The 25,416-nt window shown below is 41.6% G+C and overlaps 1 protein-coding gene and 1 long non-coding RNA gene across 2 annotated transcripts in view; one reads left to right on the plus strand and one right to left on the minus strand.

The window, feature by feature from the left end:
• The window catches only part of plex9.1 (PML-like exon 9.1), a 967,154-nt gene that overhangs the window by 828,138 nt on the left and 113,600 nt on the right, over window positions 1-25,416 (plus strand). The gene's annotated exons all lie outside the window — the stretch shown is intronic.
• On the minus strand, window positions 8,161-11,193 carry LOC115397337 (uncharacterized). Its single transcript, XR_003932459.1, has 3 exons — window positions 10,920-11,193; window positions 8,584-8,651; window positions 8,161-8,314 (listed from the first exon to the last, which is right to left on the minus strand). It is a non-coding gene; the product is annotated as an uncharacterized LOC115397337 (long non-coding RNA).

Raw genomic sequence — 25,416 nt, forward strand, 5'->3', positions numbered from 1 at the left:
CCTCTCCTGCGGGCGGGAGGAGAGAAGCCATCCACACCCCCGGTCTGTGGACCACCGGGACCTAAAAGGCTGCAAAGTCAGATGCTGCCGGGTGATCCGGACATCGGCACTGTTCATGTGGTGAAGCCATTGGCGAGGAGCGCAGCCCGACCAGAGGGTGAATGGACATCCCAGGAGGCAGTACTCTGGGACAAAACAGCCCCCAGTTCTCCGTATCAGCCTGCAGGACAGAGGGAGGGAGGTTTAGAGGAAGGGTATCTCAGGGGGACAGCCACCGGGGTGACTTCCCCACCACAGGGCCCCCCTGGAAGGCAGGCAAGGCAGGACCCCAGTGTGGACATCAGGAGGCCATTACCATCATTGTTGTCAAGCCCCTCGATGAAGCTGTGAGGCAGGCCGCCACCTTCGACATCTTCGTCGTCATTGTCCTCTTCGGCAAAGCTGTGCAGTGAACGCTCGCAGTCGTTGAAGCCCGGATCTCTCCTGGAGCAACTGTGCGGCATACCTTCACCTCCGTGGATACCTGGGAACCCCCCCGGAGCCGCTGTAATGTGTACCTTCACCTCTGTCGACACCCAGGAACCCCCCCGGAGCAGCTGAGCGGCGAGCCGCCACTGACATCATCCTCATGGACCCATTCAGTTCAGCTGCATGGCTCGTCCTCACTGTTGCAGTCCCCGGTCCGTTGGGACACTCCGCCAGCTGCCGCTGCTCCCCAGCCTGCTGTTCCCTCCTGCAGTGGCACTGGGACTGGTGGGGACAACACCAGTGTGATGCTCATGGGAACCGGACGCTGTATCCCAGTCTGCCACTGCTCCCCTGTGTGCCGTGCCCTCCTGCGTGGAGCCGGGTCGGTGCACCCAAGCTTGGAGCGGGACTCTCTGTCTCATTCCATGGCTGGACCACCTAGTGATCCTCCTCAGCAGAATGAGGAGGTGGGCCCTCCGGGACCTGGTTGGCGGTAGCCCCCCTGTGCTCTCTACACCTAAGACTGCAGACGCTCTAGCACCTCGGTCCACTTCCGTGTCTGCTTGGCGAGCGAGGACCGAAGCTGCCGACTTTCCACTGCCTGCTCCAGCCGTACACGTGCCACCTCCGTCCTCAATTCGGCCAGTGTCTTCACCAGCCCTGCAAGCCCACGTTGGGAACCAATGTGACAGGCAGCCTGCCCGTGGGTTCGGCCATAGGGAGGACACCAGCCTGGTCATGGTTTCCATGGCTTTTATTTGAAATTAAAATGCAACAATCCAAAACAAAAGGGGGTAGCCTCCTCGGCCACTCCAGTCAACGTCTAAAAGCTGTCAGTCCGACAGCATGCAGACCACCGTCTGTGCTCTTTTTAGCCCCAGGAGGAGAGAAGGAAGGGACAATCAATAATCTCCCACAGCTGAACATAATGATCCCTTCCCACACACCTCTCCACGAGCTGATCACCCGACTCTCTCCACCCCGCACCCAAGCTCAGCCACGCCCTGCCGTCACCATATCTTATTATGCATTTATGTTTATCTACAGGTCAGATCTACAGGTCAGAAGAACCTATTTTTTTGTACCTGATTTTAATAGTTTTGCTCCCTTTTTCTAAGCTTTTCCTGTTTACAATTTTGAAATTTTAGCTGTTCTCTTTTTAAGCCATTTTCATGTTTTCTTCCTATCATATTTAATTTTCTTTTAGAAATTTGAGACATTTCAGGCTTGTTAAGCTGTTCTATCATTTTTTTCCTATTTCTTGTGGTTTAGTTATTTTTCCATTTTTACTTGTACCTTTTTTAAATCCTTTTTGTCGCAAAAGCGTTTAATCATTCTGAATCGTACTGGGGTGTGTTACTATGATAGAAATAAGTTAAATATTTATTCATGTAACGTTTTGAAAGCTTCATGGAGCCACGACAGAGGGACTAAAGACTAAAGAGTCACATGTGGCGACAGAGCTGCAGGTTGGAGACCCCTAATTTACACCTATAGTTAATGTCGAGCACTTGTCCACTCCTGGTCTGTCCTTCTATTTCACTTTTGTATTTCTTAATATTTGCACACTAAAGATGTCCCATTATTAATTTTAAACATAGAAAACCACAAAGGAGGATGAAATAAACACAAATACAAACAGCCATGGAGGAAAGACGATGAAGTATTAAACTATCCACATGAACTTTGAGAGATGGAATGATGCTTGGTCTGTCGTTTGCCTTTGAGGAATTGTACTGTATGTGGCTGTCAGTGGAAATATATTTTGCACTGAAGAACTTGACATGCTGCTCAAGTGAATGTAGCTCACCTCTTGGTGCATCCTCATCCTGTTTGTCACCTGCTGTGATTTAATCAGAAAAACCCCACAAACAAACAAAGAAAAATTTCCTCCAAAGAATAAAGGTAACCTAATGAAGGGGTCCAGTATGATCAACATCATCAAGATCAAGATGAAAATCAACATCAGCAGACAGCCTGCATCCAAAAAGTTATCATGAAATGTACCTCCTCTCTTCTTGAATGTCCTGTTTCTCAGATACCAACCACTCTAATCCAAATGGCAAAAAATGCTTCTCTTGTGACGGAGAACAGTGCACTGAGACGTTGAACTGCTTGGGAAACGAGGATCACTGCATCTCAGCGACAGGTAGGACTGTTACACCAGCTGTCTGCCTCTGGGCTCCAGAGGAAATACCTCTGCTCAAAGGAACGCTAGTTTTTGTCATCAAATTTGAATCTCACAAAAACTGTGTCCTCTCTTTCATTGTCTAAACTCAGCAGGACTGATGGGGACAATGAAGGGCTGTGCTTCCATGCAGATGTGCTCAGCCTTCAACATCCCAGGAGTACCACATCCAAATGGACTTGACTTTAAATGCTGCCAGGGTGACTTCTGCAACAATGCCAGAGACACAAGTGCTGGAGTGTTGCTGTTGGTGGTGCAGCTGACATGTTTGGCTTTGATCTTTTAGAAAATGAAAGCAATTCTTTGTTTTTCCTCGATTTAAAAAGTAATCATTTACGATACAGAAGCAGCACAGCATAGGATAATAGGGTAACTGGAAATGTGAGGTGAGGCAGACAGACCCAGACAAACTGTGACACCAGACATGGACAGTAGGTGGGGTGGAAGAGGCTCAGAGACATCAGGGACCAACAGACTGAAGACTGACACACTGAAAGTACAATGAAGTCTGACATTTTTTTAGATGAAATAAAGCATGAACCGCAACTACACATAACATCTGCAAACAGTTGAAATCAAAACGTTGTAGTCTGACTTCATAAATATTGCTGACATCTGACTGTTTTCTTGCAGTCCTGCATCGATCTCTCTCTTCCCTCTGTAAACTTCTGACGTGTTCTCAGCCTCTTGTTCATTACCTTTCTTCTTTAGAGTCTGCAAAAGGAACTTGAATTCAGAAAAACAACTAAACCAACATCAATCCACTCATTATGTAGGGCTGTAACAAATCTTTTTTTTTTAATTGAATTATTAGTATTTGATTATTGTCCACAAGATTTGACAACTTTTCTAATGACTAAATTTACTTCAATGTGAAAACAAGACAAGACAAAAATAAATTTAAAAAAAACATTTAAATAAACCCACAAAATTTACTGACAGTTTTTCATTTGTAATTTTAGACTCATCATGTCAGAATGTTGTTAATACAAAAATATCATGAGCAATGGTGATTTTAATTCCTGATATTGGCAATAATAACTTTCTGTCCCTATTATAAACTCTCAAGCCTTTCATCTTCAAAATGAGGTAAAATTAATGCTCTTATTTACCTGTTTGGCTGTATTTTCAGGTAATATAAACAGTTAAAACTTAAATCAGGTTTCCTCATGAGCTAACTATGAATGAAGAAGCAATGACATTTCTTTTTTTTTAAGAGCAACAGGGTTTTCCATGCATTCATCTTGGTGTGGTTTGTGGCTTCACAGTTTAGTTTCACTGACCCACTTTGCATCCTGTTTCAGGTTTAACTTGGTCTGAATCCAAAACTGGCCGCAGATGCTGAACCTCATATTTGTTGTACTCGATCTTCATCTCCAGATTCAGCTGTAATGTCTCCTGCTCTGTTCTGCTCTTGCTTCCAACACTGTTGCTCATCCAGTGGTGGTTGGTCAATTGTTTCATATTGTCAGTGCTGATGCTGATAATCATGGCAGACAAAGTAAAATATGATAAAATTCTGACTGATAAAAACTGAACTTTTCAGGAAGCTCACTTGACATAAACAGGTGTCTTTAAATGTTTTCCCCATAACAGTTACACATGTGGAACTCAGGCAGGCAGTGGGCAGCCTCAGACTCCCTCGGTCCATCTGATTGCTAATATCATTCACCTGGGGACAACCACTCTGCCTGTCTATATTATCCTCTCCCTGCCACCTGCTCCTTGCCGGATCGTTATCTTTCCCAGATTCCTGTGCTGCTGCAGAAGGACTCCTCCCCTCTGCCAAGCCTGTAAGGGATATTTTCACGCCATGCCTCGCCTCGATTCTCCTGGAGCAAACCTGCAACGCTGCTTCCTGGCTGCAGCCCTCTAGGATCTTTTCTGTTCTCAATAAACCTGTGCAAACGTCAACTCTGGTCTGGTCTCTCTGCAACTGGGTTGAACTGCAAACAGATCATGACACATTTCACTAAAATACTCAAACATCACTCGTGCCTTAATTGTTTTTTAAAATAGAAATTGACAAAGTTTATAATACGTTAGACTGAAAAGTATTGTTGCGTCTGTCATCAGCATCTCTTCCAACATCAGCTGAACTCTTAAAAAGCCACCTCAACATGAATTAGGGACCAAACCCAAACAGAGTCGTCATCTCTCCCAAGGTCTGTAGGATTCAACCACAACTGTGGCCTTTCACTTGGTCCCATGAATCAGAGTTGTTGCAGTAAAAAGATTCATTACACAAATTCATCTTGCAGTTATTTGACAGAATCTCAATTCAGCAGATGTAGGAGGAGCCATGTCTTACTCAGAAAATCTAAACTAAAGACTGAACAGGAAGCCATTTAAGGCGGGACAGAACGGGGGTAATGTAGGATGTTCTGGACGTGCCTGTCAGTTGATCTGCAGAGTTTTGGGCCGTTTGCACTTTGTTAAAAACAGTCATGTTAAACAGGTTATAAGAGAACTACAATAGTTTATACGGAATGAAATAAAAGCATGAATAATCAGTTCAAGGTCAGACTTTGATGACATTTCTCTGACCTTAGAGACATTTCTCAGATGATAGAGTTTTTGGTCAACTGATGAGAGTGAGCTTCTAAAGACATGGAGTGATCAAACATAACCCGAAGGTTTCTGAGGCTGGGTTTGACAGAAGAACCCAGAGAACCAAGATGGGATCTAATCTGGGGGATCTGATTGTCAGGGGCAATGATCAAAGTTTCTGTTTTGCTTAAATTTCTCTGCAGGTACTGTAGTTTGAATAGAGCCGGTTTTTGATGCATGATATACATTCCAGGAACACAGATAAAATTGAAACTGAGTCATTAAAAGAACAATACAGCTGTATATCATCTTAAAAACAATAACACCTATTTTTTAAACCGTGAATCAGCTGAGTAAGAAACATCAAGTACAAGAAGAAGAGAAGAGTGTGCGCGTGGGTTCCCTCCGGGTACTCCAGCTTCCTCCCACGGTCCAAAAACATGCATGTCAGGTTAATTGGTCTCCCTAAAATTGCCCCTAGGTGTGAAAGTGTGTGTGAATGGTTGTATGTGTCCGGTACTTGGACATGTGTACCCCGCCCTTGCCTGAAGTAGTTGGGATTGTCTCCATCCCCCCGTGACCCCGAATAGAGCAAGCGGCAGAAAATGGATGGATGGATGGATGGATAGTAAGCATTTCTACATTTGTAAAAGAATAATAAAAAAAAAACAATAGATGTATGTGAATAGATGTCTGTACTTCTTAAAAGCTGCCCTTGACTAAAACTGACAGCCCTTGTACATTTATTACATCAACATCTGGATCACATGTGGACACTCTTTTTTTTTCTTCTCACAAATAACAAACACTGAGAGGACCGAAATGATGAAGAAAGACATTTGGAAGAGGCTTCAGTGTTGACAGCATCCTGTTCTCTGCATGCATACATAGAAGGTGGTTTTATGACAAAAATAGCACAGCAGGAAAATAATGTTGTGGGCTTAAATATAAAGACCACCCACTTACCCAGCAGGCACTTGACGTTGATGTAACGTTGGAACAACGTTGTACTCCAACGTTGGATTACCATTGGATTATGATGCGAAAATGAAAGTTAGGTTTACGTTAAATCCTTACGTAGCCTTGACGTCAACTTCCAACGTTAAATAGACATTGAATATTTGTTGGACTTCCAACGTTGGATTACCGTTGGATTATGATGCGAAAATGAAAGTTAGGTTTACGTTAAATCCTTACGTAGCCTTGACGTCAACTTCCAACGTTAAATAGACATTGGATATTTGTTGGACTTCCAACGTTGGATTAGCATTGGATTATGATGCGAAAATGAAAGTTAGGTTTACGTTAAATCCTTACGTAGCCTTGACGTCAGCTTCCAACGTTAAATAGACATTGAATATTTGTTGGACTTCCAACGTTGGATTACCGTTGGATTATGATGCGAAAATGAAAGTTAGGTTTACGTTAAATCCTTACGTAGCCTTGACGTCAACTTCCAAGGTTAGATAGACATTGAATATTTGTTGGACTTCCAACGTTGGATTACCGTTGGATTATGATGCGAAAATGAAAGTTAGGTTTACGTTAAATCCTTACGTAGCCTTGACGTCAACTTCCAACGTTAGATAGACATTGAATATTTGTTGGACTTCCAACGTTGGATTAGCATTGGATTATGATGCGAAAATGAAAGTTAGGTTTACGTTAAATCCTTACGTAGCCTTGACGTCAACTTCCAACGTTAAATAGACATTGGATATTTGTTGGACTTCCAACGTTGGATTAGCATTGGATTATGATGCGAAAATGAAAGTTAGGTTTACGTTAAATCCTTACGTAGCCTTGACGTCAGCTTCCAACGTTAAATAGACATTGAATATTTGTTGGACTTCCAACGTTGGATTACCATTGGATTATGATGCGAAAATGAAAGTTAGGTTTACGTTAAATCCTTACGTAGCCTTGACATCAACTTCTAACGTTAAATAGACATTGAATATTTGTTGGACTTCCAACGTTGGATTACCATTGGATTATGATACGAAAATGAAAGTTAGGTTTACGTTAAATCCTTACGTAGCCTTGACGTCAACTTCCAACGTTCAACAGACATTGAATATTTGTTGGACTTCCAACGTTGGATTAGTATTGGATTATGATGCGAAAATGAAAGTTAGGTTTACGTTAAATCCTTACGTAGCCTTGACGTCAGCTTCCAACGTTAAATAGACATTGAATATTTGTTGGACTTCCAACGTTGGATTAGCATTGGATTATGATGCGAAAATGAAAGTTAGGTTTACGTTAAATCCTTACGTAGCCTTGACGTCAACTTCCAACGTTAAATAGACATTGAATACTTGTTGGCCTTCCAACATTGGATTACCATTGGATTATGATACGAAAATGAAAGTTAGGTTTACGTTAAATCCTTACGTAGCCTTGACGTCAACTTCTAACTTTAAATAGACATTGAATATTTGTTGGCCTTCCAACGCTGGATTACCATTGGATTATGATGCAAATAGAAAGTTGGATTTACGTTAAAACCTAACATAGGCTTGAAGTCAACTTTCAACGTTAAATAGACATTGGATTTTGAATGTAGGTTTGATGACATCCTCCAACATTAAATAGACATTGGATTTTGAATGTAGGCTTTTTGAATGATGGGTTGACGTCAAAATCCAATGTCGGGATAACATTAACCTCCAACACTGAACAGACACTTAAAGGTATAATGGACGATTTTCTTGAAAAAGTCGAAGCCAAATGTCTCTTACTTGCTTTTTGAAAAACGTGCATGTGCCAGACCATCCTACCGGCTCTGCTGCTCCTACGAGCACGCTTGACGGCGTTACGCAAGCATTTCTCCAGCATGATTGACATGTTAGAGGACCAATAGTTGAGACTCGCATCACGCCAGTCATTGGTTAAAACATCGTCTATTATACCTTTAAGTCAAGGAAAAAAAAAAAGCTTGAGCACACAAAAATGTAGGTCACAAATTTACTCTTTAGAATTCTTTAAACAGTGCAAATAATGACTATAAACTGCGCATATAAAACAGCATTATATAAAGCTAGCTTCTTTGTAGGTCCCCTTCCACATAAGTTGAACTCCGCCTGGACTTCTTGCGTCATCAACCTGTGGGAATAAGGATACAATTATACATTAACTTAGCAATTATCTAGTGTTCCAGGGCAAATCATGGATTCTTAAAATGTATCTGGTCGCCAAATCTGTGCAAGGCTTGATTTACCTTATCTTCACAATTTCACATGTGCACAAGTAACTGTGGTGGGGTGGCGAGTGCCTGGTGGCTACAGCTTGTGTAGGCGGGGCCTATGGTCTGATTCTACAGAAAGTGTACAGCTGAACTAACGGCTTGCTACACATGCATCGCTTAAACTTACTTGTCCATGACCTATTTGACATTGGTTTCCATACTCGTTCCTCTGTCTACCATTGCCAAGCGTTGAATCTGAAATTGGAGAAAATCTGTGTTAAACAAGGTTAGTGTTCAGTATATCCCCATGACTGTGTTACAAGATGATTCAAACAGTACACATGAGAAAATGCATTATGTTGTAGTCTTAACATTGCCAGTAGGATTGGGCACCGAACCACGGTGCTTTGTTGGCACCAACCGAATGATATCAGTCCACCTATGACCAAACACTAGTTATAAATTCGGTGCTTATCTTCAGTACTTTAAAAAAAAAAAAAAAAAGGGAAAAAATACACCACCACAAAATTACATCAATCCCGTCCTTAGTGCACATGCAATCAGTGAGGAATGCTCAGAGGAATCGGGTGTGCCAAGATCGGATGATATTTTCCCTAAGGGCAGTGTTACAGCAATGATTTGTGTTGAAACCCAATGTCTAGGTTTTGTGACCAATATTGCTTTCAATCTAGCATGTAACTAAACTACAAAAATCAGTTTGTCACCAATTTCGACAAAACTGTTGGAAATTATTTGCCACAAATGAATGTATTGAAGGGTCATTTTTCATGTTACGGAATTCCATTGCAAAGAGATAATGATTTATGTTTTAAACAAAATATTACCAATGTGTTATGGCCACGTTATTTGAATAATGCCTAATAACAGCATGTCTCTAGTTTCTTTTGCAGGTTGTTTTGTGAAGATCGAGCCACATTTGACCGAATGACGCCAGCTCTGGCGAACCAATATGCTGTTACAGAAATTTGTTTAAGACCCAATAATGTTGTTTATTTGTCACATTTCCAACCACTCCAAGAAGATATAATAGGAATTATGGGTTTATTATGTGCATTTGTTTGTAATTAATAGAAATATGACCAGTCTTTATCACCAAATACGGTGAATGCGAAAAACTCTCCACTCATCCCTCAATTAGTGCAATGTGTAAAATAATTTGTAGTGTCCGTCCCCCGAATGTTCTGTCCTGATTCACATGTAATATCAAGAAGGATTGGGGAACTATGGTTGTTCATATGTGCATCTTTGCTTAATGAATAGCAACAATATGTTTGAAAACATGATTCCCCATCTAATTTTTGAAATCGGGGCCACATTAGTCGCTGTGTAGTGTCAGTCCCTCAGTAGTGTCCGTCCCCTCTTATTCTCTGACCTTCAATTACCAGTTGTAATTGGTGCATTATTTATCATTGTTTATTGTTGAAGCACAATTTCATCAAAATGCGTTGCTTATTTCTGTGTCAGGAAGGCATTTGTGTTAAATTGTGTAGTGTCTGTCCCTTCCTTTGCATGGTCTGTTACATGATGTTACATGAGCTATGATGGAAATTAAATAAGGGTTAAAGGTTCGACTGGAGAAAAAAATTAATTGTTGTCTGATATTAACTGATTTAATGGCAGTAAGATACACATGTAACTAACTGTGGTGCGTTTAGTATGATTCATTGACCGTGTTGACAACATGATCACATGATGATACTCATCAACGATGCAAACGACACTCAATATCAAATGATATTTTATAATTTACTTGAATATTGACATTTTGAAACACTGAAAGCTTGCTTTGGGACAAAAACTTGCAGAAAAACACCATCAATCCCATTGAGATCACTGTTTAAATGGTCTTTGTACGAATATGTCATCAGGCGTAGCGTCCGTCCCCATTTTCTTGTGAATCGTTACTTAAGCTACAATTGATAAGGAACATAGTTAAATGAGGAATAAATGTTTAAATGGAGAAACTGAAAGGTTGTTGTTTGATATTCAACTAAATTAGAGCAGCGAGATTTCACTCTGACGAACAATGGGGGCAGATATAGTCTATTCACGGCATGAAATTTTTAAATTTTGTGAAATTACTCATAAAATCAGTTGATATTTTGCAAGTTTCTTGCATTTTGGTGTTCTATAACACGAAAAGATTACTTTGGGTCACAAACATGTAAGAAAGACACCATCAGTACCATGATGAACACCCAGCAGTTGGTCTCAATAGGATGCATGTTCGTGTTGGAGTGTCCGTCCCCTTAAAAAATGCGGATTTGGGTACCTGCGTTCGTTGCCTTTTTATGCGATAATGGTGTATGGATACTACAAATCATTGGTGCTTCATTATAGAAGAGGTGTTCAAGTACATGTTGCACCAACATACATGGGAATTTGCCAACATGAAATTTTCAGTCACCCTGTCCTGAAAGTCATGATCTGATCTTGGCAAACCCGAATGCATTATTATATTATTCTCACTGCGCAAGACTTCACAACAGATATGAAACCTACCAGTTTTTGTCTTTCCTCCACCGAGTTCAGCGACTCGTCAAGACTTTTAAGTTCTTCAACTGTTGTAGCCTTGTCAGGAAGAGCTGTGTCCTGCGGCTATGCTTGAATGACCTTCAGCTCCTTCAACATGTCTCGGATCTCCACAAGCATCTGCATAACTTTTCTGTGAAATCCTAAAGCAATGAAACAAATGACAATTGCAATTAATCAGAGCACAACCTTACCAACTCAGCACTTGCCCCCATTAGTTTTATTTGTTCCACTTTACTGCAGTAAAACTCACTGGAGGGGTGTACCCTGGTCCAATTTAAAACGCATACAATTTTGGTGTGGATCCGACTCATCAGGCAGTTCCACTGGCCATCCAAACTCGACCTTCCGTTGACCTCCATTCATTTTTTGGACCAGGATTACACCTCATTTTCATACTTAAATTTGTTTGTCAATAAAAATTGTAATACATAAAATGTTTGTATACATATTTGCTTTCACCATGTTAAGTTTCATTATGGTGGGAGTAAAGGAAAAATGGCCGCCATTATGAAATTTTTGGTGGCTAACGGCTTTTATCAAAAAAGCAATGCCCAAGGAGCATGTGTGCCAATTTTGGTGCTTGTTTCCACAAGTGAACGATTCTCCTGTAATTTGCAGTTATCTGCCCCACTATCTAGTCTGTGTCGGGGTTTGAAAGTCACCGGTTCGAGGGTCCTACCGGCACGGCAGTGATAAAGGTGAGGAATGGGGTTGTTCCTCCACCGGGGTATCAGGATCAGGTTCAGGTTCTGGGACAGCTCGTCACCTCTTTGGTCAAGGAGGAATCCATGTTCAATCCAGGGGTTCAGCGTACCAGTGGTTATCAACCAAGGGAACAAAAGAAAACCCAGCCTGCATGACAATAAAAACCTTATTGTACACAGGATGTTACAGAGCATATGGCCATTTGTGTTATTCAAATTTCTGCATGCTACTTAGTAAAGAACACAGTAACAATCATTTCTATTCACTCCTTTCAAGACTTACTTGTCTTTATGAACCAATACATCAACTCAAATAGAATATTTTTTTAACCTATGAATTGATGATGGGTTCAGTTTCTTTTAAACCATGAGTTATGATTACAAATTTTTACCATGAAATCCATTGTTTGTATTTCAAATCATGAACTAGAATATTTTTCTAGCACAACCTCTAACAAATTAAGTTTTTATAGTTATTGCAACTTTTTTGCACACAAAAACATTATAAACCCATATTTTACAAACAAACTGGCAAAATCTCTTCACAAAACAATCAAACCAGTTAATTCAAATCAATACTCAAGAAAATTGCACTGGTGATTTTGCAAAACACAACTGAATTAAGCTACAGCTCACATCAGAGATCCCAAAGTATAATCAAACCACAATAAAATGTCTTTTAAAATTAAATAAATCTATCTATCAACTGTATCCTAGCAGTAACTGTCGTTTCAGCAGATGAACCAAGATGACAAGAAAAAAAACACATGCTGCAAGCCCGCCATCAGCAGGGCGCAGCAGCTAGCTTGATCAGACACGTGCGCTCATTAGCTGAGCTGAGAATATCACTCACCAAGAATTTCGGAGAGTTTTAGCATCACTTCCTGGATGCTTCCTCGCTTCCAAGTGCATTCATGGATGGCTCAAAGCTTTTCCAGCTCTTCATTCGTCCTTAAAGTAATGATTTTTCTCAGTTCGCCTCCTCCTGTGTGTCTCCTCTCTGCTCGTCCGGATCAACTGCGCTGCTACCGACGGGGTGGGAACTAGCTTCCCTCCAACCAATAGGATTTCAGTATTTCTACATAGCAACCAATGAAATGAATGAAGTCTCACAGACATCGTGAACAACCAATTAGTTTCTTTTTTTTCTTCACAGTGTCTGAGAATAAATGAATAAAAAAAATAAAAACCACAATATAAACGAAAATAAATTAAAACACATTTATAAAATATACACACAGTATGAAGCTCAGTTCTACTGGGCAACACTGACCAACAGAGATCGTAAGCGTCTGAGAGATGAGTTCTGCGACCTGATGAAAGTCTCAGACTTTTCACTCATGGTGACTGTGACAGATCAGCATCGGTATGAAAATAATCACTTGTAAAAATGGCCAACATAACAGCAAATTTTACTCTGGCTCTCTTCACTGCTGGGCATGATGGGTAATGTGGAGCCATCTGAGAATAGCTGCACTGTAAAAGCGACCGCGACCATGAAGCTGTGATATTCTGCTGTGATGGAGATCCTCTCTCACTGTTTATAGTGGATAGCATGAGGACGTTGTAAGTTTTTTTTCCCCCTAAATTACATCCTATAACCAGCAGACACTTTCGGACGTTAATTCACCAAAGAGCCCAGGAGGGCTGACTGTCGCTGACTTTTTTTTTTTGGGACGATCTTTGGACATAATTACTCACTCCAGTCACAGAGTCTCCCTCAAGACAATAAGACGATAAAATCACATTTAATAGCATTGTGGAATAGAATGTGATAAAGAGATTATGAGGGAAAGTTTGTTGAATCAGGTCACATGATCACAGCAGGTAAACAGCAGACCTGCAGTTCTCACACCTGAGACACAAGCGCTCTACCGTGGGACAATTATGCACCAAACATCTCCTTCCACTGCTTTGCTGAAGATGTCCAGTTATATCTCCCTATGAAGAACTCCTTTGCTACTACAACCCGTTCAGAGAGCGGCAGTCAGCTGACCAACGGTGCTTAGTGTTGCCAAAGGCCAGGCAAAAGGCCAAGGGAGACATAGCCTTTGCGGTCGCAGCCCCCAAACTCGAGAACACACTCCCACCTCACATCAGAGCAGCTGAGACCCTGGAGGTCCTTAAATCCCTCCTCAAGACCCACCTCTTCTCATTTGCTTTTAAATAAGTGTCCAGCCACCAGCCCAACCCATAGATAAGTTAGGCTTTTTCATTATTATCATCATATTTAATTACCCTCTGTATATATATTTTATCAAGCTCTTTATGCACTGTTTTTATGTGAAGCAATTTGGTTTCAGCTGTTGCTGTCTGTAAGTGTGCTATAGACATAAATTTGACTTCACTTGACTTGATGTTAGAATTTAATGTTATTTTGACGTTGTCATTGTGTAATGTTCAGAGGATGTTGGAATTTGGTTGTATACCCTACGGCTGAATGTCAGCATTCTACATCAATTTGACGTTAGCCTTTAACGTTGACCAGACAGTGGATGTTGGTTACTTGCCAACACAACTTGAAACCAACTAAATGAGAACGTCAGGGTGACGTTGGAATTTAACATTGTTTGGAGGTTGTCAACATAACATTTAAAAGATGTTGGGCTTTGGTTGTAAACCCAAAAACTGAACGTCGGTATTCTATGTCAATTTGACGTTGGCCTTTGACGTTGACCAGACGTTGGATGTTGGATACTTGCCAACACAACTTAAAACCAACTAAAGTACAACGCTGGGTTGACGTTGGAATTTAACATTGTTTGGATGTTGTCAATATAACGTTTAGAAGATGTTGGGCTTTGGTTGTAAACCCAACAACTGAACGTCAGTATTCTATGTCAATTTGCCGTTGGCCTTTGACGTTGACCAGACATTGGATCTTGGTAACTTGCCAACACAACTTAAAACCAGCTAAAGTACAACGTTGGTTTGACGTTGGAATTTAACATTGTTTGGATGTTGTGAAAATACCGTTTAGAAGACGTTGGGCTTTGGTTGTAAACCCAACAACTGAACGTCGGTATTCTACGTCAATTTGATGTTGGCCTTTGACGTTGACCAGACGTTGGATGTTGGTTACTTGCCAACACAACTTAAAACCAGCTAAAGTACAATGTTGGGTTGACGTTGGAATTTAACATTGTTTGGATGTTGTCAGTATAACGTTTACAAGACGTTGGGCTTTGGCTGTAAACCCAACAACTGAACGTCGGTATTCGACATCAATTTGATGTTAGCCTTTGACGTTGACCAGACGTTGGATGTTGGTTACTTGCCAACACAACTTAAAACCAGTTAAGTACAACGTTGGGTTGACGTTGGAATTTTACATTGTTTGGATGTTGTCAATATAACGTTTAGAAGACGTTGGGCTTTGGTTGTAAACCCAACAACTGAACGTCAGTATTCTACGTCATTTTGACGTTGGCCTTTGACGTTGACCAGACGTTGGATGTTGGTTACTTGCCAACACAACTTAAAACCAGCTAAAGTACAACGTTGGGTTGACGTTGGAATTTAACATTGTTTGGATGTTGTCAGTATAACGTTTACAAGACGTTGGGCTTTGGCTGTAAACCCAACAACTGAACATCGTTCTTCAACGTCAATTTGACGTTGGCTTTTGACGTTGACCAGACGTTGGATGTTGGTTACTTGCCAACACAACTTAAAACCAACTGAAGTACAACGTTGGGTTGACGTTTGAATTTAACATTGTTTGGATGTTGTGAATATAACGTTTATAAGACGTTGGGCTTTGGTTGTAAACCCAACAACTGAACATCGTTGTTCACGTCAATTTGACGTTAGTCTTTGACTTTGATCAGACGTTGGATGTTGGTTACTTGCCAACACAACTTAAAACCAACTAAAGTACAACGTTGGGTAGACGTTTGAATTTAACATTGTTTGGATGTTGTCAATATAACGTTTACAAGACGTTGGGCTTTGGCTGTAAACCCAACAACTGAACGTCAGTATTCTATGTCAATTTGACGTTGGCCTTTGACGTTGACCAGACGTTGGATGTTGGATACTTGCCAACACAACTTAAAACCAACTAAAGTACAATGTTGGGTTGACGTTGGAATTTAACATTGTTTGGATGTTGTCAATATAACGTTTAGAAGATGTTGGACTTTGGTTGTAAACCCAACAACTGAACGTCAGTATTCTATGTCAATTTGCCGTTGGCCTTTGACGTTGACCAGACGTTGGATGTTGGTTACTTGCCAACACAACTTAAAACCAGCTAAAGTACAACGTTGGTTTGACGTTGGAATTTAACATTGTTTGGATGTTGTGAAAATACCGTTTAGAAGACGTTGGGCTTTGGTTGTAAACCCAACAACTGAACGTCGGTATTCTACGTCAATTTGATGTTGGCCTTTGACGTTGACCAGACGTTGGATGTTGGTTACTTGCCAACACAACTTAAAACCAACGAAAGTACAACGTTGGGGTGATGTTGGAATTTAACATTGTTTGGATGTTGTCAATATAACGTTTACAAGACGTTGGGCTTTGGCTGTAAACCCAACAACTGAACGTCAGTATTCTACGTCAATTTGACGTTGGCTTTTGACGTTGACCAGACGTTGGATGTTGGTTACTTGCCAACACAACTTAAAACCAACTGAAGTACAACGTTGGGTTGACGTTTGAATTTAACATTGTTTGGATGTTGTGAATATAACGTTTAGAAGACGTTGGGCTTTGGTTGTAAACCCAACAACTGAACATCGTTGTTCACGTCAATTTGACGTTAGTCTTTGACGTTGATCAGACGTTGGATGTTGGTTACTTGCCAACACAACTTAAAACCAACTAAAGTACAACGTTGGGTAGACGTTTGAATTTAACATTGTTTGGATGTTGTGAATATAACGTTTAGAAGACGTTGGGCTTTGGCTGTAAACCCAACAACTGAACGTCAGTATTCTATGTCAATTTGACGTTGGCCTTTGACGTTGACCAGACGTTGGATGTTGGTTACTTGCCAACACAACTTAAAACCAACTAAAGTACAACGCTGGGTTGACGTTGGAATTTAACATTGTTTGGATGTTGTCAGTATAACGTTTAGAAGACGTTGGGCTTTGGTTGTAAACCCAACAACTGAACATCGTTGTTCAACGTCAATTTGACATTAGTCTTTGACGTTGATCAGACGTTGGATGTTGGTTACTTGCAAACACAACTTAAAACCAACTAAAGTACAACGTTGGGTAGACGTTTGAATTTAACATTGTTTGGATGTTGTCAATATAACGTTTACAAGACGTTGGGCTTTGGCTGTAAACCCAACAACTGAACGTCAGTATTCTATGTCAATTTGACGTTGGCCTTTGACGTTGACCAGACGTTGGATGTTGGTTACTTGCCAACACAACTTAAAACCAACTAAAGTACAATGCTGGGTTGACGTTGGAATTTAACATTGTTTGGATGTTGTCAGTATAACGTTTAGAAGACGTTGGGCTTTGGTTGTAAACCCAACAACTGAACATCGTTGTTCAACGTCAATTTGACATTAGTCTTTGACGTTGATCAGACGTTGGATGTTGGTTACTTGCAAACACAACTTAAAACCAACTAAAGTACAACGTTGGGTAGACGTTTGAATTTAACATTGTTTGGATGTTGTCAATATAACGTTTAGAAGACGTTGGGCTTTGGTTGTAAACCCAACAACTGAACGTCAGTATTCTACGTCATTTTGACGTTGGCCTTTGACGTTGACCAGACGTTGGATGTTGGTTACTTGCCAACACAACTTAAAACCAACGAAAGTACAACGTTGGGTTGACGTTGGAATTTAACATTGTTTGGATGTTGTGAATATAACGTTTATAAGACGTTGGACTTTGGTTGTAAACCCAACAACTGAACATCGTTCTTCAACGTCAATTTGACATTGGCTTTTGACGTTGACCAGACGTTGGATGTTGGTTACTTGCCAACACAACTTAAAACCAACTGAAGTACAACGTTGGGTTGACGTTTGAATTTAACATTGTTTGGATGTTGTGAATATAACGTTTATAAGACGTTGGGCTTTGGTTGTAAACCCAACAACTGAACGTCAGTATTCTACGTCATTTTGAAGTTGGCCTTTGACGTTGACCAGACTTTGGATGTTGGTTACTTGCCAACACAACTTAAAACCAACTAAAGTACAACGTTGGGTTGACGTTAGAATTTAACATTGTTTGGATGTTGTGAATATAACGTTTAGAAGACGTTGGACTTTGGTTGTAAACCCAACAACTGAACATCGTTCTTCAACGTCAATTTGACGTTGGCTTTTGACGTTGACCAGACGTTGGATGTTGGTTACTTGCCAACACAACTTAAAACCAACTAAAGTACAACGTTGGGTAGACGTTTGAATTTAACATTGTTTGGATGTTGTCAATATAACGTTTAGAAGACGTTGGGCTTTGGTTGTAAACCCAACAACTGAAAGTCAGTATTCTACGTCATTTTGACGTTGGCCTTTGACGTTGACCAGACGTTGGATATTGGTTACTTGCCAACACAACTTAAAACCAACTAAAGTACAACGTTGGGTTGACGTTGGAATTTAACATTGTTTGGATGTTGTCAATATAATGTTTAGAAGACGTTGGGCTTTGGTGATATACCTGACGTCAATGTAACGTTAGCACTCAACGTTGAGCAGACGTTGGATGTTGGTTACTGGCCAACGCAACTTGAAACCAACTAAATGACAACGTCAGATTGACGTTAAAATTTCTACGTTTAACTGACGTAAGCTTTAGATGTTGTATCAACGTTGGCTTTTGGTTGTCCAACGTTGCAACCCATATCCAACCAAGAACCAACGTTAATACAACGTAGTGTGTCTGCTGGGTAGGGACAACACTTAAACTTGCCTCAACAGCTCAGCTGCTTCCCACCTTCACAGAATGCATCTGTTTTCACTGATGCTTGGGCTTGTGCTTCTTCCTGAAAGTAACTTCTTGTTCTGTTTTTTTAAAATGTCGTGAGTTTAATTTGCATTTGTGTTTTTGTTCCACTCATCTGCTCATCTGTAGAAACTGTCTAGTTGATCACATTTGCTGTTTTAATGCTGTCTCTGTTTTATTCTCCAAATCAATGTAGTTCAGCGTTAATGAATTGAAATTGTATACTTGTGTTTCTGATCAAATAACTGCCTTTGTTCTCTCATCAAATGCGACTACCAGTGTTCATCGGATGCTTCCTGCAGCACACAAGAATGCAAGCCAGGTTTAAAGAGCATTGCTTCAAGAGTTGCTACTGTCAAAGGTATTATTGGTTAAAGCGATTATCAATTTTTATCAAGGCTCACTCAATTATGGATTAAGTAACAGACATGTTCACACTTCCAAATGCTGCTTCACTGACCTCTGCAATTATCAACCTGCTTCTGGTAATCTATTTCATGTTTCCTGATATTTATTATCAGTAATACAACAAAACAAAACCAGACTATAATGAAGTGAACGCTGCAATCATAAATGTATGTCTATTTCACAGAAAAGCCAAATGGCAGAAAATGCTTCGCTTGTGATGGACAACAGTGCACTGTTGTCTTCTAAGGTATAACTTAGAAGTCACAGTATAACTTCTAAGGTCTAGTTTTTGTCATCAAATATAAACGTTAAAAAAATAACATTTCCTGTTCCATTTTCTCAGACACAGTGTCGGGGAGTGTGGTGACGCAGAAAGGCTGTACAACCAGTGAACGATGCTCAGACCTCTCTGAAAATAAAATAGATGGAATACACATTACATGCTGCCAGGGTGACTTCTGCAACGGTGCCAGTAGCACAGGCACTGGCCTGCTGGTCCTGATGGTGCCGCTGATCTCTTTGCTTTTGTTCTCTTAGCCTCAGAAAGAAGTTTTTTTCCTCTCAGTTTTTGAAATAACTCTTTGATTACTCTCTTAAATGATGCATGAAAATGTAGAAATTGCAGTGAGTCAAGAAGGAAGCTTATTTCTTGTTTCAGCATGACATGATTTCTTTGAATTTGTTTTGTTTTAGAGGTTATTGTGCTCCTAGCCACATTTCACTTTCAGTAATCGTTTTGCATGTTTTGTTATGTTTCTGTGTGCATTTCTCTGAGATCGTCTAGGTTTGAGTGGTTTTCCTTCATTGCTTTTAAATTTGAAATGATTAAAAACAAAATTTTGTGAACGTGAAAGTAACAAAACTTCTGGGGGCTTCTGTTTTCATTGGGTTTTTTTAGTTTCATCCTTTGTCATTTATAGGTATGTTGCTGTTTCACTCATTTAACCTTTCCTCTCATGTTTGGGTCGGTACTGACCCATTTTAATTTTCAAATGCATGAAAGTTCTGCATCACGTCTTTTTGAATTTGTGGGGAACAAAGTAAAATTTAAAAAAAAAATCAACTTTAGTAAACTAGAAACTGCTCTTATGAAAATCATGACAGTTTTGTTGTTCAGAAACAAACAATAAGTGCCAATACTGAAATTATAAACACACTATCAGGTAACAGCTCACAACCACTTCTTCTTTCCACCACTTGAGTTGCAGACTTATACAATACACACTTCCAGTTTATAGCATGCAACAACAGACCTACCAGATCAACCCTGATATATTGAAAGAAGAGGTATGCTGTCAAACGAAAGGCCATCAAAGGGGCATCAAAAGAATATTAAAATCAAACATCGGATGAATAACAAACCCTGACAAGGTAGCCAAGAGGAAAGAAACAAACTAGCCAACGCTGCTAATGCAGTTTTATTCCCCTCTTCTGTACATGGACACAAGCCACAGGCATGAGCGTTTCACTAAGCTGCAGTTACACCAAAGGCCTGAAGGGGCCTTTGTTTCGCATGAAACATGCAAACTCCGTCATGCACCTTTAATTAAATTGCTTAAAACTGAATCACCAGGTCCTCATTTGTTTTGCGCAGCACTGTGACAGAGAGACTGAGGTTTGAATCCTTCCTGCCACTCCAAGCTTCATCTATTTTAAAAAGTTGTCAAAGGTAAAGCCCATAGATGCAGTTCAGCACTTTCAAACAGTGCTAAAGGCTTCTATTACGTCCCAGCTGGATTACTGCATTGCTACTTTATGTCTGCCGTGCTTCGTCTCCAGTTGGTTCAGAATGCTGCTGCTCAGTTACTAACTGGAGCCTGTAAAGCGAACACAGCTCCTGTTCTGGTTGTGTGCGTTTTAGAATTCATTTTAAGATTCATTTGTTTTATAGTCTCTGAATGGTGTTCTTTCTTATTGTGGCGGAACGAGTGGTGAGGTGAGTAAAAGGGGCTGGGGCTTACCACGACAGCGATAACAAAAAGGGGGGAAGGATCCAAAATGCACAACACCCATGGCACAGCAAATAAAAACTGAAAAAGGGACCACCACCAGGGAACTGCTGCCGCTCCAGTGCCCAGCACCTGCCAAAAGGCAAGAAAACCACAATCAATCTCATGCAACAATGGCAGTCCTCATACCCCAAACGAATCCCAAACCTAAATATTCAGAGGAAAAAGAGAACAAAGTACCGGTAATTTATACAAAATGACAAAACAGAAATTAAAAAATACTGAACAAAATAAAGAAACCAAAGGAATTGAATTGAAAACAATGAAACAAAGTAATCACTAATAAATGCAATCCAACAGAAGAAAGAAATAGAAAAGGAAATCAAAAGAAATGGTGCGTCTGCATCTATAAAAATGCCACAGCACGGCACATGCCCAAGTTCCTAGGTTCAATGCAGGTGAGCAACACTCCTTAAGGTGCCCGGACTGTCCATCAGGCCCCGAGGGCAGCAGGGTGCACTGAGGAGGCTGCAACGCAACGATTTGGTGCCAAGCACATCCAGAGAAGGGGAGCCAAAACAGCAGTAAGCCCAGGAGCAGCCACAGCTGGTGATTGCACAACTGTAACACAAATCATGAAATTGTACCAGAATATATTGAAATTAATCTAACCAATAAGTCACCATTCCCTGCCGAGGAGGGACTTACACACCTGTCACACCAAGCACACACAGCCCAATTCAGCAGCGGCAGCTGCTGGAAACACACCGCTCCCACACTGACTCCAGGGCAGTCCAGCTCCCAGTCAATTCACACAGCTGTGAAGCACAGGGCTGGGGTAAATACACTGCTGAGGCTGCTAAGTGATTAAAGATAAGCAGGACATGCGTACCTTTGTGGAAATCCCAACGCTATCCCACACATACAGGCCGTCCGCACAGCAGACACATGTCTGTCAGCCCCATGAGGGAGGAAGAGGAAGGGCGGAGCAGGTGTTGTTATAGATGCCTGGTAATTACCAGCCACACTGCCTCTGATGGAGAGGAGTGCAACTCCCCACCATGCCACATTATGCAGCCGTGGCAGTACAGCCCACGCACCAGTGACGAGAATCCCTGGCAAATGGGCCACTGACTGGGCTAAACTCCCTGGTGGGAAGACTGGAGGACTGAATGGTCAGGAGGACTGTGACTTTCTGTTTCTGCAGAAGTGAAAGTTCAGTACAGAGCAGAAGTTTTGAAATGATGCAAGAATGATTTCCTGCTTCACCTGAAGGCCGCTCCCAGATGAGGCAACACTAATGAGCTCTCTGGAAATCTGATCAATGAAGGGCTGCGCCTCCACGCAGATGTGTTCAGCCTTCAATATCCCAGAAGTACCACATCCAAAAGGACTTGACTTTAAATGCTGCCAAGGCGACCTCTGCAAAAATGCAAAAATCTTAGTTTTTCCTCGATTTTAAATATAATCATTTGTTTTTACGGTACAGAAGCAGCACAGCATAGGATAATAGGGTAACTGGAAATGTGAGGTGAGGCAGACAGACCCAGACAAACTGTGACACCAGACATGGACAGTCGGTGGGGTGGAAGAGACTCAGAGACATCAGGGACCAACAGACTGAAGACTGACACACTGAAGGTACAATGAAGTCTGACATTTTTAGATGAATTAAGCACAAATCATAACTACACATAACATCTGCAAACAGATGAATTTGAAATATTCTTGTCTGACTTGATAAATATTGCTGATATCTGATTTTTTCTTGTAGTCCTGCTTCGATCTGTATCTTGCCTCTGTAAACTTCTGACATGTTCTCAGCTTCCTGCTGTATTTCTTACCTTTCTTCTTTAGAGTCTCTGCAAAAGGAATCTGAATTTAGAAAAACAACTAAACCAACATTAACAAAGTCCACTTATTATATAGAGCTATAAAACAATCATTTTTTTCAATTGAATTATTAGTATTAGAGTATTGTTGTGAACTGGCATTAAAAAAGACAACTTTTCTAATGGAAAAAATTATTTCAATCTGAAAATAAGACAAGACAAAAAAAATAAATAAAAATAACCACAACATTTGAGAAAGGTAATCGTTTACTTATAGTTTTTTTATTTGTAAATATAGATTCATCATGTCAGAACATTGTTACTACAAAAATACCATGAGCAATGGTGATTTTAATTCCTGATATTCACAATAATAACTTTGGTAATAATAACATTTACGGAATTGAACATACTGTTCAGTTTCGTAAAAGGTTTAACTAATACTAATTCATCACATTGGTGATGGCTGTTATCTAAGATTTAATATGAAAAAAAAAGATCTCTGAGCAGTTTTGACATCAAGGTTATTAATCACAGATATTCATATATTTTAGCAGCTGCCCTTGAATTGCACAATGCTTTCTATCCCAATTATAAACTCATGTCTTTCATCTTTAAAATGAGCTAAAATAAATGCTCTTATTGACCTGTCTGACTGTATTTTTGGTAATATAAACAATAAAATGTAAATCAGGTTTTCCCATGAGCTGTACCCGTGATGTAGAGCTCCTGGCAGTCGGATTGAGATCATATTATCTCCCGAGGGAGTTCCACCTGGTCGCCACCATTATTGTTTACATCCGGCCGCGTGCGGACGCAATGTCAGCGTGTGACGTCATCCAGGAGGCGGTGCCCAGGATCCAGTCCTCACATCCAGAGGCGCGCATCATAATTTCAGGGGACTTCAACCATGTTGATGTGAGCCCTCATTTAGGCGGCTTCACTCAATATGTGCAGTGTCCAACCAGACATAACAACACTCTGGACCTGTGTTACGTGAATGTAAAATCTGCTTACTCTGTCGTGCCTCTGCCTCCCCTTGGAAAGTCCGACCACAATCTCATACACCTCAGACCAGCATACACACCATCTGTGATGAGACTGCCTACAGTCAGGAGATCTTTTATGGTGCATTCACACCGGACGCGTCGCAAGCGTCGTGAGCGGCGCTTTTCTACGCAAAGTCTATGGTGGACGAGCGTCGTGGAGCGGCGGGCGGCGCATCAGGAGCGTCATGAGCGTCGCTTTTCCAGCGTTTGGAGCATCGACGCCCACGACGCTCGTCCCCGGCGTCAGGAGCGTCGTGAGCGTCGCTTTTTGAGAGTTGGGAAAACTGAACTTTCGACGCGCTGCCGCTGAGCGTCAACCAATCAGAGACGATCCCTCCGGTGCTACGTCACTACGAGTGATCCGAGCACCGATGCGGGCCAGCCAGTGTTGCTAACTTGACGACTTTCTCGCTAAATCTGGCGACTTTCCAAAGCCTCTTGGCGACGTTTTTTTGTCAAAAGCAACTAGCGACAAATCTAGCAACCTTCTCTGGTGCTCTGGAGACGTGACAGGACGTCTCGTTGCTGTCGTCAATGAGCAGCGGGTGCTGCGTGAGCCCCTCGCCCGTCCCAAAGCACTCACAAGCGGTCAGTCTCAGCAGCGCTCCCCGCTGCAGTCAGAGCAGAGAGGAGCAGAGCAGCCAATAGCGACTTTTCCGACGACAACGCGGTCTAACTTTATTTAACAAATAAAGCCAAGCCGCTCTCCTGATGCGATCCGCCATAGCTGGAAACAGAAATCAGCCTCCAGCGCGCCAATTAACTGACGTGCATCAAGAGCGTCGCGAGCGTCGCGAGCTTTGTGACCACCCGGTGTCAGCGTCGCGTTTAAAGCGTCACAAGCGTCAGCTTCGAGGCATCCCGAGCGTCGACGACGCCCGCGACGCGTCCAGTGTGAATGCCCCATTAGGCAGTGGACCCCTGAGACAACAGGCAGGCTGAGGTACTGTTTTGAATCCACAGATTGGAATCTGCTTGTGGGTTCAGACATGGACAATGACATCAATGAGAGCGTGGTCTGTGTCACAGACTACATAAATTTCTGCACGGATGTGGTAGTGCCCCTGAAAACTGTGCACTGCTTCCTGAACAACAAGCCGTGAATCAAAAGTGACACAAAACATCTGCTGAACTGCAAGAAGGAGGCTTTTAAGTCTGGTGACTGACAGAGAATGAGGACTGCTCAACATGACCTGAGGAGGGCCATGAGACAGGCCAGGAGGGAGTACAAAGCAGGACTCGAGAGGAAGCTGCAGGATAAGAGCTCCCAAGAGGTTTGGAAGGGCATGAGAACCATTACTGGTTTCAAGGAGAAGGGATGTGAAGCTCCTGGTGATGTGGACATGGCGGATGAGTTCAACCGCTTTTACAACCGGTTTGACTCTGCACAAACACACACACATACTAACAGATGTCCACCTGGCGGCCACTCCACCTCGGCTGCTGCGACCTGCTCCTCCTCTCCACCCAGTGGCTGTTCCACTTCTGCTGACGCGACGGGCTTCACTATGGAGGAGGTGCGTGTGGAGCTGAGGAGGCTCCATGGACGGAAAGCTGCAGGGCCTGATGGGATATCACCACGGCTGC

The sequence above is a fragment of the Salarias fasciatus genome, chromosome 11 (genome assembly GCF_902148845.1).
Source record: "Salarias fasciatus chromosome 11, fSalaFa1.1, whole genome shotgun sequence".
Lineage (NCBI taxonomy): Eukaryota > Metazoa > Chordata > Actinopteri > Blenniiformes > Blenniidae > Salarias > Salarias fasciatus.